We start from the raw sequence: 13874 nt of genomic DNA, 5'->3' as shown, positions 1-13874 counted from the left end.
TGGGTGGTGTTTGCCGTTTACAGTCTATACTATTGGTCCATTAAGCCAGGCAAGCTCAATCAAGCATATTTGAAATTATTTCAAAATAGTATATGAACCCAGGTCTGACAGGAGTACAGTGAGACATCTCTCTCTGCATTGGTTTGCTGAATTGGCCCTTCCTTTGCTGGAACACAGGAAGCTCATCTCAATCACACAGGAAGATAGCCGACATGCTGCCTGGCAATAGGCCACATCTTTAAATCTATCCATCCACAATGATTTAAGTTCTGGAAAACACAGAAACACAGCACAGCAACAAGACCATTCACTGCAACTGCAACCACCCAGAGCTTATCTTTAATGGATAATAGTGGCAGAAATTAATGTCAGAGAAGGTCTCGCAAAAATAATAAATTCATTTGACAAATAAGGATGTTTGGGTAGCTATTCGAAGCGTCATGGCAGAAGACAGATGACCATTAAAGGGGTCAATATTTACTGTGAGAAGTGATTGATCAGTTTCTCAAAGCCTGGATGTTGGAGCAGGATCAACACAGATGCTCATATGGGGGATTAGTAAAGTCCCTCAGCCTGCCGTAGAAAATCCTGCTAGCTGCCTGCTACTGTGTTCCCAGTTGAGCTAAGGACTAATTTACTAAAGTTGTTAAAGATGTTAATAATAAGCCACTAATAATAGAAGTTGAATAAAGAGAAAACAATACCTTAAATAATCCATTAAAATGGATCATTCTTGTGCAATTTATATTGATAGAAAAACCTCAGTGTAGCCTATCATTATTTTAGGCTATCTGGCATTAGCGCGGAAGCTTTGGGGCCTAACTGTACGCTTGCCAAATAGCCTATACGCCAATCAGAAAATGCTTTTGAGAACGGGCAGAACAAGTGAACTTCGATCCACGGAGGCAAAAAGGACAATGGTGGAGTTCAATAATTCAATAAGAAAAAAAGCTTTGAAATGAAGAGTTCAAAATAAAGAGAAGGAAGGGCAAGAAAAGTCATGTTTGGGAAAGATTTAGTGAAGTGGTAAAAGAGGAGGATGGCAGTGTCTGCCGATACCATAACTCCACCTCACCTCATGGGGCACACTGTTCACGACGTTAACGTCAGCCAACCGCTCGCCCACATGACCCCATACACGCCGCCTGCCAGGTACAGTTGAAACAAGGATTCATCCGTGAAGAGCACATTTCTCCAGAGTGCCAGTGGGGAGGATGTCAAGCACACAGATGAGCTTCCCCCGAGACGGTTTCTGACAGTTTGTGCAGAAATCCTTCATTTGTGCAAACCCACAGTTTCATCAGCTGTTCGGGTGACTGGTCTCAGACTGGTCTGCAGTTGAAGAAGCTGGATGTGGAGGTCCTGGGCTGGAGTGGTTACATGCGGTCTGCGCTTGTTGAGTCCCAGTGGGCGTACTGCCAAATTTAAAATTACGTTGGAGGTGGCTTATAGAGAAATGAACATGAACAACAGTCCATGCCAATTGCACGCTCCCTCAAAACTTGAGACATCTGTGGCATTGTGTTGTGTGACAAAACAGTCAAATTTTAGAGTGGCCTTTTATTGTCCCCAGCACAAGGTGCACCTGTGTATTGATCATGTTGTTTAATCAGCTTCTTGATATGTCACACCCGTCAGGATTATCTTGGCAAAGGAGAAACGCTCACTAACAGGGATGTAAACTAATTTGATTGAGCTTATGAGTATGGGAAAATTCTGGGATCAGCTTATGAAACATGGGTCCAACACTTCAAATGTTGCGTTTATATTTGTTTCAGTGTATTTATGACATTCTGGTGAGCAAGGGTTTATTTAGTGTTATAGGGCAACATCTAATGACAGAAGAGAAGCTGCATGTATCCAATTATAGACAATATAGACAACTATAGATTATAGACAACTATAGACAGTGAAAACTCACTGTATTAGCCTAGGAATTAAATCTCTGCAGGCCTAGAACAGTAAGCACTCACTACTTCCTCCTGGAATTGTTGGGGGAAAAAAGGTCAACTTTCATTGCAAGGCAATATGTAATTTTTTTCAGAAGCTGCAATTGAATATTGTGTTGGGTTTTGCATTCTTCTACTCACCTGAAATAGCACAAAGCATTGATTCTTCATCCATGTTATGTCTTACTAAAGCAAATGAAAAGCTAGCATTTGTAACAAGGGGAAAAGCCATTTTGAACAGAACTGCATTGAATCCTACAGCCTACAAACCTTTACATTTCTGGGCTATAGGCTAAAGGAAAATATGCAACTAAGTGACCATGCATGACCCTTGAGGTCTCAGAATTCTGTAGGAACAGAAGCTTCTAAGCGAGGACCATGCAGAGTCCCTTCAATGTCCTTTAAAGATCAACATTTAACAAATATCATTCATGTAGTTTGAACACAGGCACTTTGTTCATTTTGGTATACTCGTGCATAGAGTATAGATACGAATACCATGGCAACGACGGTCTGGTAAATGTTAGGTCATCCGTTATCTTAAACAAAGATATACTGTATGGTGTAACTTTAAATTAAAACACATTTAAACTCCTCCAAAATAGAACGTTCACGTAGGAAAGCACTGTAAAAAAAATAAAATAAATGTGCAAAGCCTCAATTCCACTTAAAGCCCTCAAATGTTCAAACTGTCATAACAATAAACAACATCTGACCACACACCGGCTGAGATAATATGGCTGCACAGAGCCTGAGATCATCCCACTCTATTATTTACTAACAATATAAGGAGTTTGGCCCATTTTCAACACAGACCTCCTGTAGCCTTGCCAGGTTGACTAAACCAAGGCTCTGTCCCAAATGGCATCCCCTATGGAGGCACCCCTCCATTCCCCGATGGACCCCGGTCAACAGCAGTGCACTACATAGGGAATAGGTTTCCACTTGCACAACCTTAACCACACCCTTTCTCGGAGTGGTTTTGATGCCGTTTTTAGACCTGGACGTGGAAATCACAAAATGGCTCCGTCAGAGGGGAGTGGCAGGGCCTTAGGGCCACACTCTATGTAAACTACAGAGGAGGTCAAACCTAAACTCAAAGCCCTAACCCGCAATTTCCACACACAAAATGGCAATTATAACCCAGACAGCACACATACTTTTATAAGAGTGGAAATCAATCCAATATAGGCTTGACCATAGAAATCCTATAACTCACAGTTCTATATGTAATCCAATGGCTAAAACACAGTAAATCATGCCTATTCTTATACCTTTATCTCATTCAGATACACTGCAATAGAGCACAGTTTATTTCTAACATTAGCATGAGATGATTTCATAATTAGACTGAAGTAGGACTAAAAATCAAGTTGAGAACTTATTATGAATTCTAAATTTGTCCACTCTCCCACGGTTAAAGTCCTTAGGTGATTCCAGGATGTGCTAGTTAGAGCAGACAGTGATTTACTGAAAAACAAAACATGATAACCACATTGTTATCATATGTTTGTTGTAGTCAGACGACTCCTTGTTGTGTGTTATGGGTGTAACAGGCAAGCCTTGTACTACTTGTTTTCTAAACAAATCTCCCCTTTCAGCACAAATCATGTGTTGGAGTAGCAGCAGATGTAGTGCACATTCATCACTTCCATCTCAGAGGAACAGGAGGTCTATGTCTCACACACACAAAACATTACATGACTCCCAAAACGGCGGGGTCTTCTGTCAGTGAATCTGTAAATCAGATGAAAAGCCAGCCCTCCAGCAGCTGTTATCTGGGGTTGGAGGTCACATCCATTCAGCTGGTAGATCCCCAGCCTAGCATCTCCTACAGTACCTACTGTCTCCACCCTCCATCTCTCCTAACACACACACCACGCACACACAATGTCCCACGTGTAAACACACACACCCATTCTCTCTTCTTCTCCCTCAATTAGCCCTAACTCCTTCTCCCCCTCCCTTCCTCTACTTTCCTTCCTCCCTCATTCCACCACTCCATTCCCTTAATTAAACTCTAGCCACACTGAGAAGTCAGCTCGCCTCGGCCAGCTGTATTTACAAGGTTAAAGAAAACCACACAAACACAACAGACATCATACCGGATATTAAATGGGGGCTTTTTTCTGCTTGATCCAATTAATGTGACAGCCTGCACAGTGCACAACATCTCACTCCTCCTTCCAAAAAAAACAAACAAATTTGCATACACATATTTAGCAATGTTATTAGGGGTGTAGCAAAATGCTTGTGTTCCTAGCTCCAACAGCAGAGTAGTATCTAACAATTCACAACAGTACACACAAATCTAAATGTAAAAAATCGAATTACGAAATATATAAATATTAGGACGAGCAATGTCGGAGTGGCATTGACTAGAATACAGTAGAATAAATAATATACATATGATATGCGTAAAACATATAATAAACATTATTAAATTGACCAGTGTTCCATTATTAAAGTGTCCAGTGATTCCATGTCTATGTACATAGGGCAGCAGCCTCTAAGGTGCAGGGTTGAGTAACCGTGTGGGAGCTGGCTAGTGACTGTGACTAAGTTCAGGGCAGGATACTGGGTGGAGGCCTGCTAGTGATGGCTATTTAACAGTCCGATGGCCTTGAGATAGAAGCTGTTCTTCAGTCTCTCTGTCCCAGCTTTGATCCACCTGTACTGACCTCGCCTTCTGGACGATAGTGGGGTGAACAGGCTGTGGCTCGGGTGGTTGATGCCCTTGATTATCTTTTTGGCCTTCCTGTGACATCTGGTGCTGTAGGTATCCTGGAGGGCAGGCAGTTTGCCCCCGGTGATGCATTGGGCAGACCGCACCACCCTCTGGAGAGCCCTGTGTTTGCGGGAGGTCCAGTTGCCATACTAGGCGGTGATACAGTCCGACATAATGCATCTGTAAAAGTTTGTGAGAGTCTTAGGGGCCAAGACAAATTTCTTCAGACTCCTGAGGTTGAAGAGGCGCTGTTGCACCTTCTTCATTACACTATCTGTGTTGGTGGACTATTTCACCTTATCCACTGCGGTCCTGCCGATGTGGATGGGGGCGAGCTCCCTCTGCTGTCTCCTGAAGTCCACAATCAACTCCTTCCTTTTGTTGACGTTGAGTTATTTTCCTGGAACCCCTCTGCCAGGGCCCTCACCTCCTCCCTGTAGGATGTCTCATCATTGTTGGTACTCACGCCTACTACTGTTGTGTCATCTGCATACTTGATGATTGAGTTGGAGGCGTGCGTGGCCACGCAGTCATGGGTGAACAGGGAGCACAGGAGGGGGCTGAGCATGCACCCTTGTGGGGCCCCTATGTTAAGGATCAGTGTAGTGGAGTTTTTTTCCCTAACTTCACCACCTGGGGGTGGCCTGTCAGGAAGTCCAGGACCCAGTTGCATAGGGCGGGGTTTAAACCCAGGGCCCTAAGCTTAATGATGAGCTTGGAGGGTACTATGGTGTCAAAGGCTGAGCTGTAGTTAATAAACAGCATTCTTACATCGGTATTCCTCTTGTCCAGATGGGATAGGGCAGTGTGTTGGCAATCCCAATAGATCTGTGTATCTATTCGGGCAGTATGCAAATTGAAGTGGGTGTAGGGTAAGGTGGACGTGATATGATCCTTACTTACCATCTTACATTATAAAGGGCAACTGAATGTCTGAAGCTGTTGATTTTGTAAGCTGATTGGTGGTGGATCAAAGAAAATGACATTGACTGTATCATGAGAGAGAGATGTCGCTCTATAAGACTAAAAGGAGGCTGAGTGTGTAGACTTGTTTGTTTTGAAGTCATAACCACTGGCTGTGTTCTTCTTTGGGACACACCTAGCCCTGATGTTATCTACGTGTCATGACCCGAACACACATCTCAACACACACACACACACACACACACGCAGTGGCCTTCTCAGCATACACAAACCGATCTCTCAAGCATCAACACCACATTTAATGTGATGATGACCATCAACAGAAGCAGCTTTGTGGCCTTAGTCTATAAGATTATTTATTGTTAATTTGACACAGATCTACTTGTATGAGACACGGATCATACTTGTATGAGACACGGATCATATGTGATCACAAGGAGCTAACTTCTTCACCCCTTAACTGTGACACATTTTTGTGTATAATTAAACAATATTGGCCATTATAAACTGGGTGGGTCGAGCCCTGAATGTTGATTGGCTGACAGCCATGGTAGATCAAGGGTATGACAAAACATGTATTTTTACTGCTCTAATTATTTTGGCAACCAGTTTATAATAGCAATAAGGCACCTAGGGGGTTTGTGATATATGGCCAATATACCACGGCTAAGGGCTGTGTTCAGGCACTCTGCATTGCATCGTTCTTAAGAACAGCCCTTAGCCGTGGTATATTGGCCATATACCACACCTTCTCCGGCCTTATTGCTTAAATATACCACGCCTAAGGGCTGTTCTTAGACACAATGCAGAGATCCTCGAAGCAGCCCTTTGCAGTGGCATATTAGTCATATACTACAAACCTCAGAGGTTCCTTATTGCTATTATAAACCGCTTACCAACATAAATATAACAGTACAAATATACCACAGATTTCAGCCAATCAGCATCCAAGAGCCAAACAACCTGGTTTATTATCTATTATAGACCTGTGGCCCCCAATGTAGGACAGGCATCAAGCACAATAGCCTATCCAACTCACCTACAAACACTGCAAGATTATCATGAGGATGACATTCGTTGTTGAATGAAAAAAAACATGGAAGGCAAAATTGTCAGATGAAATGTTGTTCGAAACACTACTTAAAAACAATATACTGTCCAAAATATATTTCTCTGTACCAGATGTGTGAAGATTCAACCTCAACTACAAAAAAAAGACAGATTGAGATCCATCTGGAACAAATATTCTCTCTCCACCCAAAATATTTATTCTGGTCCAAATTGGAAGACTGCCAAGATACTACTGTCTGCCTGTAAAAAAACTTGAATTCTAGATAGGATATCCATCATCCAAGTCCTTCATCCATGTGGAAAAAGAATATACTTTGGCTGGAGAGTAATCAACGAACGGATAAAAACAGGGTTCATACAATTATCAAATTATAACATTTACCTTCTCCTCGTGATTTATTGCCGAGGCAACATACGTAAATGTATCTATCCTTTTTCAAATATCCGTAGTGATCCGCTACCCAGCGTAGACACAGCAACAATTGCCTTGTTGGCAAAGGGAGCTACTTTCTCCTCCTGCAAAAAGTCACGGTCGATTTACTCCCCCACGGGTCATTCCTTAAACAGTTACTCCATTGCGAAAGGGAAAAATATTATCTACTATTTGGTTGTATAAAAGTGTACTTATTAGATATATTTAGTATTTTCCAGTAGCCGCGAACCTCTTTTTCTTCGCAAAATTAGAGGAAGAGACAAGTCCGCAGTGCCCTCCTCTGAACGAAGCCCCAATTTCACAGGAAAAACCGGGTGACGTCATGAATTTAAGACACGCCCATATTCTATTACAGGCTATATTATCCGTTATTATGGACATGGCTACTGGTGACATGTATGAGCATAATGAAAGTTCTCCCAAAACTAACCCTGGCATAGCCCCCTCTTGTCAAATCAATTTCCTGAATGTTGTGTATGGATGGGTTTTTGTTATGTAGCCTATTACGTAGCCTGTTCAGTCTCTCTCCTTTCTAAGGTACCTAATTTTTTATGGATATTGTATGTTTTCAAAAAATACATATATATATATATATATATATATATATATATATATATATATATATATATATATATATATATATATATATATATATATATATATATATATATATATACACACTTTGCAACAGGTTCTTGGGGGAATTGTTGACATCTACGACTACTATAACACCCATTACTGAGTAGACTGACTGAGGGTGTGACAACAGTTTCCTTGTGTCTGTTAGGGACTGGTCTGGTAAGGGTGTACACATACAGGCTCCCTTGAAGCTGTGCCTGTCTGAATGGGACACAACAACACTGTTTGGGCTTTACAGAAAACTCCATTCAGTAAAGAATCAAAGGGGCATTCATTCTTTCTCATATTTGGACTTCTCACTCCCACTCAACAACTTAATACACTACCTGTTATTTTATTATTTTATTGTGTGCTTTAGCGACCTCCTGTGTTGGACTAGACCTAGAGTATGACACAAATCTGGCAAATCCTATGACAGGCCAGGGCATTTATCACTGCAGGATGTGATTACCGTTTGTCCTGTATTATGTAAAACGAAACTGCTTTTGTTTGTGAACGATATCTTACAGTTTGATTGGTACTACAAATATAATCACATTAAATGGATATTCCACTTTCCGACAAATGTTTGTCTATATTCTAATAAATGGACAGTAGCCTACGTCAATCTTCAACCAGATGACAAGTACTGTTTCAAATCATTTTCTTAATTTCTTTTCATGATTGTCGTTATTATCCCATGATTGTTTATTGTTTACCTGAAACCAGTAGCTATGAATATTTATACTGTGTAATTGAATATGTGTGCATTTTGTTTTGCACTCTGGTTTGTTGTTTTGTAAGCCATTTGTTTTCTCTCTCTCTCACTCACTGCCCCACCATACTCACACACCTTTCACAAATTCTGCAGGGGCTGCAGACCCCAATCCAGAACTGTGTTTGTGTGTAGGTGTTTTTATCTTCAGTAGGTTGCCACCTTGCCGTGCTGGAGGAGTCCCAAAGATCCCAAGAGCTATGCCGTCTGATGGATATGTTGAGCGAGAGGTTTCAGACTAAGAGGGATAATCTCACAGAGATTCATACCTGAACAGCACCTTTATTTTCCAAGGTACAATGTGGGGATCTCATGCATGGTAATAACTACATGTATATACGACTTTCATCCTTGTCACAAAGTAATAATAAAGTCTTATCAATCCATAGACTTCATTAATGTCATTCAGACTGTTTTGAAGTTGATACAACTGGCTCTGAGAGCTGAGGTTAATGGCTAGGTTCTGAACTAATATTTTTACCAAACATTTTAGGGTCCATATGTAACAGTATAGCTTCCGTCCCTCTCCTCGCCCCAAACCACGGACCCTCTGCACACATCAACCACAGTCACTCACGAAGCATCGTTACCCTTCGCGCCACAAAAGCCACGGCCCTTGCAGAGCAAGGGGAACAACTACAGTGCCTTGCGAAAGTATTCGGCCCCCTTGAACTTTGCAACCTTTTGCCACATTTCAGGCTTCAAACATAAAGATATAAAACTGTATTTTTTTGTGAAGAATCAACAACAAGTGGGACACAATCATGAAGTGGAATGACATTTATTGGATATTTCAAACTTTTTTAACAAATCAAAAACTGAAAAATTGGGCGTGCAAAATTATTCAGCCCCCTTAAGTTAATACTTTGTAGCGCCACCTTTTGCTGCGATTACAGCTGTAAGTCGCTTGGGGTATGTCTCTATCAGTTTTGCACATCGAGAGACTGAAATTTTTTCCCATTCCTCCTTGCAAAACAGCTCGAGTTCAGTGAGGTTGGATGGAGAGCATTTGTGAACAGCAGTTTTCAGTTCTTTCCACAGATTCTCGATTGGATTCAGGTCTGGACTTTGACTTGGCCATTCTAACACCTGGATATGTTTATTTTTGAACCATTCCATTGTAGATTTTGCTTTATGTTTTGGATCATTGTCTTGTTGGAAGACAAATCTCCGTCCCAGTCTCAGGTCTTTTGCAGACTCCATCAGGTTTTCTTCCAGAATGGTCCTGTATTTGGCTCCATCCATCTTCCCATCAATTTTAACCATCTTCCCTTTCCCTGCTGAAGAAAAGCAGGCCCAAACCATGATGCTGACACCACCATGTTTAACAGTGCGGATGGTGTGTTCAGGGTGATGAGCTGTGTTGCTTTTACGCCAAACATAACGTTTTGCATTGTTGCCAAAAAGTTCAATTTTGGTTTCATCTGACCAGAGCACCTTCTTCCACATGTTTGGTGTGTCTCCCAGGTGGCTTGTGGCAAACTTTAAACAACACTTTTAATGGATATCTTTAAGAAATGGCTTTCTTCTTGCCACTCTTCCATAAAGGCCAGATTTGTGCAATATACGACTGATTGTTGTCCTATGGACAGAGTCTCCCACCTCAGCTGTAGATCTCTGCAGTTCTCTCCAGAGTGATCATGGGCCTCTTGGCTGCATCTCTGATCAGTCTTCTCCTTGTATGAGCTGAAAGTTTAGAGGGACGGCCAGGTCTTGGTAGATTTGCAATGGTCTGATACTCCTTCCATTTCAATATTATCGCTTGCACAGTGCTCCTTGGGATGTTTAAAGCTTGGGAAATCTTTTTGTATCCAAATCCGGCTTTAAACTTCTTCACAACAGTATATTGGACCTGCCTGGTGTGTTCCTTGTTCTTCATGATGCTCTCTGCGCTTTTAACGGACCTCTGAGACTATCACAGTGCAGGTGCATTTATACGGAGACTTGATTACACACAGGTGGATTGTATTTATCATCATTAGTCATTTAGGTCAACATTGGATCATTCAGAGATCATTACTGAACTTCTGGAGAGAGTTTGCTGCACTGAAAGTAAAGGGGCTGAATAATTTTGCACGCCCAATTTTTCAGTTTTTGATTTGTTAAAAAAGTTTGAAATATCCAATAAATGTCGTTCCACTTCATGATTGTGTCCCACTTGTTGTTGATTCTTCACAAAAAAATACAGTTTTATATCTTTATGTTTGAAGCCTGAAATGTGGCAAAAGGTCGCAAAGTTCAAGGGGGCCGAATACTTTCGCAAGGCACTGTACTTCTAGGACTCAGAGTGAGTGAAGTCATTGACTGAAACACTATTAGTGTGCACCACCGCTAACTAGCTAGCCATTTCACATCGGCCACACAAACACAAACAGAGCTACAACTTTCCGAGCTGAAGATCACTGATGTCACGATTTGACCTTGTTTTTTTCAGAGTTCCCAGTTGTCTTAAAAGCACATTGAATAGACCCCATTGTCTATTAGGATTAGAACATTAGTTGAAAGGCAGTGTCAGGCCTGGAGCAAATTATACCGTAAACTACAAACTCACTGCATACGGACCAACCATCCAGACAACTGGCAGAGTAAGTTAAAAGTTCAGACTAAGTTCAAAGTGCCTTTACCTTTTGGATGAGTTATATTCATAGCAAGTTTGTATTGCTTAATCTTGAATGTTTGATTTGAGCACATTTATGATCGTTTGCCCAATTGATTGTTGCCATCTGCTCTTTTATCTAAGAAAGTATTTTACATTAGTATGTGCAGTATGTTGTGTATATTAATTCCTTTACATGCTGTTTCATACACTCCCTTACTGTATGTATTTGGACAGTGATGCTACATTTTTTTATTTGGCTCTAAACTCCAGCATTTTGCATTTCAGATCAAATGTGTCATATGAGACAGTGACAGTACATACTGTAAGGTTAACCTTTTATTTGAGGGTATTTTCATACACATCTGATTTACCATTTAGAAATGAAAGTGCTTTAATTTATCCAGGCCCCCCCATTTGAAGATGTCATAAGTATTTGGATTTGGTCAAATTGTAGTATTTTTTCCCATTTTCCTTAGGGGAGGGTTTGGCCGGGTTGGTCGTCATTGTAAAATAAGAATTTATTCATAACTGACTTGCCTAGTTAAATATAGGTTAAATAAAAAACATAGTAAAAAATGTTGGTCCAATAAGAAGTGAATGGTGAACTGTTTCATTTTGTAGTCACTTTTATTGTAAGTAAGAATATAAGATGTTTGTGAACACTTCTACATGATTGTGGCTGCTACCATGATTATGAATAATCATGAATAAATCGTGAATGACGATGATTGAGAAAGTTACAGAGGGACAAAAAGTTCATCTCCCCCATCATTAGTAATGGTGAGAAATGAACATGCTTTGTTGTAACCTCTGTAACTTCCTCATTCATTCAAATTCATGATTAATTCATGATTATTCTTAATCATGGCATTATCAGGATTAACTTGTTGAGAAATGTATTATCTACTGACTTAGAAAGAAAATTACTCCTGTCATCAATCACCATTCAGTTCCTATTGGGCAAACCACAACCAGAACAAATGGCAAATGCCTCCAACGACTTTGTAGAGTCACAAGCTTGATGTAGTCATTGCGTGCTAGGAATATGGGACCAAATACTAGAGTTTTGACTACTTTGGTACACTATAAGTGAAATTTGTCCAATTACTCAACCTGGACTCAGGGATATACGTAACATAGTAAATGTAAATCGGTAAACCCTCCATTTAGATATGTTATGTTACGATTTCGTGATATGTGTCACGTTCTGACCTTAGTTCCTTTGTTATGTCTTTGTTTTAGTTTGGTCAGGGCGTGAGTTGGGGTGGGTAGTCATAGTTCTTTTTTCTATGTTATGATTTTGTGTTTGGCCTGGTATGGTATTGTTCTCAATCAGAGGCAGATGTCGTTCGTTGTCTCTGATTGAGAATCATACTTTGGTAGCCTTTTCCCACCTGTGTTTTGTGGGTGATTATTTCCTGTTTAGTGTTTTTTTCCATTCACCTTACGGGACTGTTCGTTTGTCGTTTATTGTTTTGTTCAGTGTTCAGTTATTTTATAAAAAATATGAACACTTACCATGCTGCGCTTTGGTCCTCACCTTCTTCCACCACAGACGATCGTTACAATATGATGATATGTTACGTTTCGGATGCATCATCCATTTCGTATGATGTGTTACGAATTGCAATTTGTATTATGTTATGAATTTACAATACGCATGAATTCCACCTTGTTGTGGCTAACATTACCTAGTTGGCTAGGTGTTAGGATTAAGGGTTAAGGTTCGGGTTAGGGGAAGGTTTAGCTAACATGTTAAAAGTAGTAAGTAGCTGCATTGTAGCAAAAAAAATGCTAAAATGCCATAGTTGTTCATTGATATGATTCAAAAACACAACATTTTGATTGTTAGACATTCACGTTATACGCCCACCCACCCATCCTGCCCGACCAACCTGCCTCTTTTCGTTTCTTTGGCTTAAGTAACCTTCTGTCTTATGTAACCATACCAATCGTAACATATCATACTAATTTGAGTGTCACATATTTACATTTACTATGCACTAGTGTTGATAAATGTGTATGATAAATGGCAAATCATGCTGCTTCCCTTCAAGGTGGTATGACCAGTTCATGTGGATTAAGTATAGTAAAGCAAAAAGTATAGTAAAGTAAAATATGCAATTTATTGTAAGATTTATACGAGATGGATTTAAAAAATTGGAGACTCACAAGAAATGCTTGCTGCAAACATGAGAATAGCTAATTACATGCTAATGCCCATGCAAAATGTTAATCCTACAAGGCGACCGACTGGGTTGAACCAAATGCATGGTGATGCAAACATGGATTTTATAGAAAGAAACCTTGCACATGTTAAAGTGGTCATATATATTGTTCTCATGTATGCAAAGCAGGATATTCTAATCAGAGGGCATAGAGAAACCGAAGAGGCAATCAACAAAGGTAACTTTTCAGAAATCTTAAAATTTCATGTCAATGTCTGACTCAGAAACACAAAACAGGCTTAAAACCTCTTTGGGCTAGGGGGCAGTATTATGACGTCTGAATGAAAAGCGCGCCCAAAGTAAACTACCTGATACTCAGGCCCAGAAGCTAGGATATGCATATAATTGGTAGATTTGGATAGAAAACACTCTAACGTTTCTAAAAATGTTAAAAGTATGTCTGTGAGTATAACAGAACTGATATGACAGGCGAAACCCAGAGGACAAACCATTCAAAAAAAAACAATGTTTCCAATGGCTCTCGTTTATTATGGGGCGAAGTCCTCCCAGATTGCAGTTCCTAGGGCTTCCACTAGATGTCAACAGTCT

General features: G+C 40.5%; 1 protein-coding gene across 2 annotated transcripts in view; it reads right to left on the bottom strand.

Annotated features, from left to right (window-relative positions):
• Positions 1-7417, bottom strand: part of LOC110490033 (integrin beta-1) — a 43267-nt gene extending 35850 nt beyond the window's left edge. For both annotated transcript variants that reach the window (XM_021563126.2, XM_021563128.2), the window contains exon 1: positions 7055-7417. The gene's annotated coding sequence lies outside the window, so the exon portion shown is untranslated. The remainder of the gene's footprint in view (positions 1-7054) is intronic.
• Between the last annotated feature and the right edge of the window lie 6457 nt (positions 7418-13874).

Source organism: Oncorhynchus mykiss, chromosome 15, assembly GCF_013265735.2.
Source record: "Oncorhynchus mykiss isolate Arlee chromosome 15, USDA_OmykA_1.1, whole genome shotgun sequence".
NCBI lineage: Eukaryota > Metazoa > Chordata > Actinopteri > Salmoniformes > Salmonidae > Oncorhynchus > Oncorhynchus mykiss.
Note: the sequence above shows the minus strand (reverse complement) of the source record. Positions and strands in the feature narration are given on the sequence as shown.